At 48.1% G+C, this 6,022-nt stretch overlaps 9 non-coding genes and 2 pseudogenes across 9 annotated transcripts; all 11 read right to left on the bottom strand.

The window, feature by feature from the left end:
* Positions 1–243: 243 nt before the first annotated feature.
* LOC122584132 lies at positions 244–361 on the bottom strand (annotated as a pseudogene).
* Positions 362–849: 488 nt separating this feature from the next.
* LOC122584137 lies at positions 850–965 on the bottom strand (annotated as a pseudogene).
* A 303-nt stretch (positions 966–1,268) lies between these two features.
* On the bottom strand, positions 1,269–1,387 carry LOC122584126. The gene has a single exon (XR_006321474.1). It is a non-coding gene; the product is annotated as a 5S ribosomal RNA (ribosomal RNA).
* A 312-nt stretch (positions 1,388–1,699) lies between these two features.
* Positions 1,700–1,818, bottom strand: LOC122584052. The gene has a single exon (XR_006321404.1). It is a non-coding gene; the product is annotated as a 5S ribosomal RNA (ribosomal RNA).
* Positions 1,819–2,128: 310 nt separating this feature from the next.
* LOC122584129 lies at positions 2,129–2,246 on the bottom strand. The gene has a single exon (XR_006321477.1). It is a non-coding gene; the product is annotated as a 5S ribosomal RNA (ribosomal RNA).
* A 479-nt stretch (positions 2,247–2,725) lies between these two features.
* Positions 2,726–2,843, bottom strand: LOC122584128. The gene has a single exon (XR_006321476.1). It is a non-coding gene; the product is annotated as a 5S ribosomal RNA (ribosomal RNA).
* A 479-nt stretch (positions 2,844–3,322) lies between these two features.
* Positions 3,323–3,441, bottom strand: LOC122584136. The gene has a single exon (XR_006321479.1). It is a non-coding gene; the product is annotated as a 5S ribosomal RNA (ribosomal RNA).
* Positions 3,442–3,753: 312 nt separating this feature from the next.
* Positions 3,754–3,872, bottom strand: LOC122584125. The gene has a single exon (XR_006321473.1). It is a non-coding gene; the product is annotated as a 5S ribosomal RNA (ribosomal RNA).
* Positions 3,873–4,350: 478 nt separating this feature from the next.
* Positions 4,351–4,469, bottom strand: LOC122584113. The gene has a single exon (XR_006321462.1). It is a non-coding gene; the product is annotated as a 5S ribosomal RNA (ribosomal RNA).
* A 483-nt stretch (positions 4,470–4,952) lies between these two features.
* On the bottom strand, positions 4,953–5,071 carry LOC122584101. Its single transcript, XR_006321451.1, has one exon. It is a non-coding gene; the product is annotated as a 5S ribosomal RNA (ribosomal RNA).
* Positions 5,072–5,383: 312 nt separating this feature from the next.
* LOC122584044 lies at positions 5,384–5,502 on the bottom strand. The gene has a single exon (XR_006321400.1). It is a non-coding gene; the product is annotated as a 5S ribosomal RNA (ribosomal RNA).
* Between the last annotated feature and the right edge of the window lie 520 nt (positions 5,503–6,022).

The raw sequence follows: 6,022 nt of genomic DNA, 5'->3' as shown, positions 1-6,022 counted from the left end.
CCAGGCTCCGTTTTCGACGGGCGACCAGCCAAAAACGACCGTTGGAACGAGGAGCATCAAGCTGCGACGCTGGGGCCCCTAGCGATGATAGTAAACAAAAGTAGACACGAAAACGCCCGTTCTTTTACACCACCGAGCAGTTTATTTAGTTTTAGTTACGTGTATCATAGTAACATCGGTGGAAGAAAATATGGTTGAACCGAAGAGCACCCATGTCTAAAAGACGAACTACAAAAACGATAAAGGTTGCAACACGAGACTTCCCAGAGGGTCACCCATTTCTAGTACTACTCTCGCCCAAGCGCGGTTAACTGCGGAGTTCTGATGGATCCGGTGCATTAGCGCTGGTATGATCGCACCGAAATACATCCTCCCTTTTATTCTTTTATTATTTCCGCATGAGGTTCCCTCCTTCCCCTTTTACCAGGATGTCGCCACCGACTTCCGCGAGCGCCTCTCCCCGCACCCATGTGATCGGTGCTACGAAACAACTTTGAATGTAGGCCCAAGTACAAGCACAAGGCACTATTGTATTGGACTTTCCCCTTGGATGGGGGTTGGGGGGTGGGATAAGGAGGCCTTCACTTAAACGGCCATAACTTTGAGCTACCAGGCTCCGTTTTCGACGGGCGACCAGCCAAAACGACCGTTGGAACGAGGAGCATCAAGCTGCGACGCTGGAGCCCCTACGATGATAGTAACAAAAGTAGACACGAAAACGCCGTTCTTTACACCACCGAGCAGTTTATTTAGTTTTAGTTACGTGTATCATAGTAACATCGGTGGAAGAAAAGTATGGTTGAACCGAAGAGCACCCATGTCTAAAACGAACTACAAAAACAGATAAAAGGGTTGCAACACGAGGACTTCCCAGAGGGTCACCCATTCTAGTACTACTCGCCAAGCGCGGTTAACTGCGGATTTCTGATGGGATCCGTTGCATTAGCGCTGGGTAGATCGCAACCGAAATACATCCTCCCTTTTATTCTTTATTATTTACCGCATGAGGTTCCCTCCTTCCCCTTTTACCAGGCTCCGTTTTCGACGGGCGACCACAAAACGACCGTTGGAACGAGGAGCATCAAGCTGCGACGCGGGAGCCCCTAGCGATGATAGTAAACAAAAGAGACACGAAACGCCCGTTCTTTACACCACCGAGCATTTATTTATTTTTAGTTACGTGTATCATAGTAACATCGGTGGAAGAAAAGTATGGTTGAACCGAAGAGCAACCCATGTCTAAAGACGAACTACAAAAACAGAAAAAAGGGTTGCAACACGAGGACTTCCCAGAGGGTCACCCATTCTAGTACTACTCTCGCCCAAGCGCGGTTAACTGCGGATTTCTGATGGGATCCGGTGCATTAGCGCTGGTATGATCGCAACCGAAATACATCCTCCCTTTTATTCTTTTATTATTTACCGCATGAGGTTCCCTCCTTCCCCTTTTACCAGGCTCCGTTTTCGACGGGCGACCAGCCAAAACGACCGTTGGAACGAGGAGCATCAAGCTGCGACGCTGGGAGCCCCTAGCGATGATAGTAAACAAAAGTAGACACGAAAACGCCCGTTCTTTTACACCACCGAGCAGTTTATTTAGTTTTAGTTACGTGTATCATAGTAACATCGGTGGAAGAAAAGTATGGTTGAACCGAAGAGCAACCCATGTCTAAAAGACGAACTACAAAAACAGATAAAAGGGTTGCAACACGAGGACTTCCCAGAGGGTCACCCATTCTAGTACTACTCTCGCCCAAGCGCGGTTAACTGCGGAGTTCTGATGGGATCCGGTGCATTAGCGCTGGTATGATCGCAACCGAAATACATCCTCCCTTTTATTCTTTTATTTATTTACCGCATGAGGTTCCCTCCTTCCCTTTTACCAGGCTCCGTTTTCGACGGGCGACCAGCCAAAACGACCGTTGGAACGAGGAGCATCAAGCTGCGACGCTGGGAGCCCCTAGCGATGATAGTAAACAAAAGTAGACACGAAAACGCCAGTTCTTTTACACCACCGAGCAGTTTATTTAGTTTAGTTACGTGTATCATAGTAACATCGGTGGAAGAAAAGTATGGTTGAACCGAAGAGCAACCCATGTCTAAAGACGAACTACAAAAACAGAAAAAAGGGTTGCAACACGAGGACTTCCCAGAGGGTCACCCATTCTAGTACTACTCTCGCCCAGCGCGGTTAACTGCGGAGTTCTGATGGGATCCGGTGCATTAGCGCTGGTATGATCGCAACCGAAATACATCCTCCCTTTTATTCTTTTTATTTACCGCATGAGGTTCCCCCTTCCCCTTTTACCTGGATGTCGCCACCGACTTCCGCGAGCGCCTCTCCCGCACCCATGTGATCGGGCTACGAAACAACTTTTAATGTAGGCCCAAGTGTACAAGCACAAGCACTAGTGTATTTGGACGGTCCTTGGATGGGGGTATAAGGAGGCCTTCACTTAAACGCCATAACTTGAGCTACCAGGCTCCGTTTTCGACGGGCGACCAGCCAAAACGACCGTTGGAACGAGGAGCATCAAGCTGCGACGCTGGGAGCCCCTAGCGATGATAGTAAACAAAAGTAGACACGAAAACGCCCGTTTTTTTACACCACCGAGCAGTTTATTTAGTTTAGTTACGTGTATCATAGTAACATCGGTGGAAGAAAAGTATGGTTGAACCGAAGAGCAACCCATGTCTAAAAGACGAACTACAAAAACAGATAAAAGGGTTGCAACACGAGGACTTCCCAGAGGGTCACCCATTCTAGTACTACTCTCGCCCAAGCGCGGTTAACTGCGGAGTTCTGATGGGATCCGTGCATTAGCGCTGGTATGATCGCAACCGAAATACATCCTCCCTTTTATTCTTTTATTATTTACCGCATGAGGTTCCCTCCTTCCCCTTTTACCAGGATGTCGCCACCGACTTCCGCGAGCGCCTCTCCCGCACCCATGTGATCGTGCTACGAACAACTTTTATGTAGGCCCAAGTGTACAAGCACAAGCACTAGTGTATTTGGACGGTCCTTGGATGGGGGTATAAGGAGGCCTCACTTAAACGGCCATAACTTGAGCTACCAGGCTCCGTTTTCGACGGCGACCAGCCAAAACGACCGTTGGAACGAGGAGCATCAAGCTGCGACGCTGGGAGCCCCTAGCGATGATAGTAAACAAAGTAGACACGAAAACGCCCGTTCTTTTACACCACCGAGCAGTTTATTTAGTTTTAGTTACGTGTATCATAGTAACATCGGTGGAAGAAAAGTATGGTTGAACCGAAGAGCAACCCATGTCTAAAAGACGAACTACAAAAACAGATAAAAGGGTTGCAACACGAGGACTTCCCAGAGGGTCACCCATTCTAGTACTACTCTCGCCCAAGCGCGGTTAACTGCGGAGTTCTGATGGGATCCGGTGCATTAGCGCTGGTATGATCGCAACCGAAATACATCCTCCCTTTTATTCTTTTATTATTTACCGCATGAGGTTCCCTCCTTCCCCTTTTACCAGGCTCCGTTTTCGACGGGCGACCAGCCAAAACGACCGTTGGAACGAGGAGCATCAAGCTGCGACGCTGGGAGCCCCTAGCGATGATAGTAAACAAAAGTAGACACGAAAACGCCCGTTCTTTTACACCACCGAGCAGTTTATTTAGTTTTAGTTACGTGTATCATAGTAACATCGGTGGAAGAAAAGTATGGTTGAACCGAAGAGCAACCCATGTCTAAAAGACGAACTACAAAAACAGAAAAAAGGGTTGCAACACGAGGACTTCCCAGAGGGTCACCCATTCTAGTACTACTCTCGCCCAAGCGCGGTTAACTGCGGAGTTCTGATGGGATCCGGTGCATTAGCGCTGGTATGATCGCAACCGAAATACATCCTCCCTTTTATTCTTTTATTATTTACCGCATGAGGTTCCCTCCTTCCCCTTTTACCTGGATGTCGCCACCGACTTCCGCGAGCGCCTCTCCCGCACCCATGTGATCGGTGCTACGAAACACTTTAATGTAGGCCCAAGTGTACAAGCACAAGCACTAGTGTATTTGGACGGTCCTTGGATGGGGGTATAAGGAGGCCTTCACTTAAACGGCCATAACTTGAGCTACCAGGCTCCGTTTTCGACGGGCGACCAGCCAAACGACCGTTGGAACGAGGAGCATCAAGCTGCGACGCTGGGAGCCCCTAGCGATGATAGTAAACAAAAGTAGACACAAAACGCCCGTTCTTTTACACCACCGAGCAGTTTATTTAGTTTTAGTTACGTGTATCATAGTAACATCGGTGGAAGAAAGTATGGTTGAACCGAAGAGCAACCCATGTCTAAAAGACGAACTACAAAACAATAAAAGGGTTGCAACACGAGGACTTCCCAGAGGGTCACCCATTCTAGTACTACTCTCGCCCAAGCGCGGTTAACTGCGGAGTTCTGATGGGATCCGGTGCATTAGCGCTGGTATGATCGCAACCGAAATACATCCTCCCTTTTATTCTTTTATTATTTACCGCATGAGGTTCCCTCCTTCCCCTTTTACCAGGATGTCGCCACCGACTTCCGCGAGCGCCTCTCCCGCACCCATGTGATCGGTGCTACGAAACAACTTTTAATGTAGGCCCAAGTGTACAAGCACAAGCACTAGTGTATTTGGACGGTCCTTGGATGGGGGTATAAGGAGGCCTTCACTTAAACGGCCATAACTTGAGCTACCAGGCTCCGTTTTCGACGGGCGACCAGCCAAAACGACCGTTGGAACGAGGAGCATCAAGCTGCGACGCTGGGAGCCCCTAGCGATGATAGTAAACAAAAGTAGACACGAAAACGCCCGTTCTTTTACACCACCGAGCAGTTTATTTAGTTTTAGTTACGTGTATCATAGTAACATCGGTGGAAGAAAATATGTTGAACCGAAGAGCAACCCATGTCTAAAAGACGAACTACAAAAACAGATAAAAGGGTTGCAACACGAGGACTTCCCAGAGGGTCACCCATTCTAGTACTACTCTCGCCCAAGCGCGGTTAACTGCGGAGTTCTGATGGGATCCGGTGCATTAGCGCTGGTATGATCGCAACCGAAATACATCCTCCCTTTTATTCTTTTATTATTTACCGCATGAGGTTCCCTCCTTCCCCTTTTACCAGGCTCCGTTTTCGACGGGCGACCAGCCAAAACGACCGTTGGAACGAGGAGCATCAAGCTGCGACGCTGGGAGCCCCTAGCGATGATAGTAAACAAAAGTAGACACGAAAACGCCCGTTCTTTTACACCACCGAGCAGTTTATTTAGTTTTAGTTACGTGTATCATAGTAACATCGGTGGAAGAAAAGTATGGTTGAACCGAAGAGCAACCCATGTCTAAAAGACGAACTACAAAAACAGAAAAAAGGGTTGCAACACGAGGACTTCCCAGAGGGTCACCCATTCTAGTACTACTCTCGCCCAAGCGCGGTTAACTGCGGAGTTCTGATGGGATCCGGTGCATTAGCGCTGGTATGATCGCAACCGAAATACATCCTCCCTTTTATTCTTTTATTATTTACCGCATGAGGTTCCCTCCTTCCCCTTTTACCTGGATGTCGCCACCGACTTCCGCGAGCGCCTCTCCCGCACCCATGTGATCGGTGCTACGAAACAACTTTTAATGTAGGCCCAAGTGTACAAGCACAAGCACTAGTGTATTTGGACGGTCCTTGGATGGGGGTATAAGGAGGCCTTCACTTAAACGGCCATAACTTGAGCTACCAGGCTCCGTTTTCGACGGGCGACTAGCCAAAACGACCGTTGGAACGAGGAGCATCAAGCTGCAAACTGCCAAAGGCGGTTTGGGTTAGTCTTCGAGCCTAGAAATGCCATTTTCCTTGAGTTATAGGCGTTTTTCTGTGTTTTTCGGGTTGTTTTGGGCTTTCCTTTTGTAATATCTTTCGATCCACTTATGTTTTTAGGCTTGTTTGAATTTTGCATATCTATTTATATGTTTGTAAACAACAGGAAATGATTAGTTCTCAATATATCCAAAAATCAATT

Source organism: Erigeron canadensis, chromosome 9 (genome assembly GCF_010389155.1).
Source record: "Erigeron canadensis isolate Cc75 chromosome 9, C_canadensis_v1, whole genome shotgun sequence".
NCBI lineage: Eukaryota > Viridiplantae > Streptophyta > Magnoliopsida > Asterales > Asteraceae > Erigeron > Erigeron canadensis.
The sequence above is the reverse complement of the archived record's forward strand: the minus strand, read 5'-3'. Positions and strand labels throughout refer to the sequence as shown.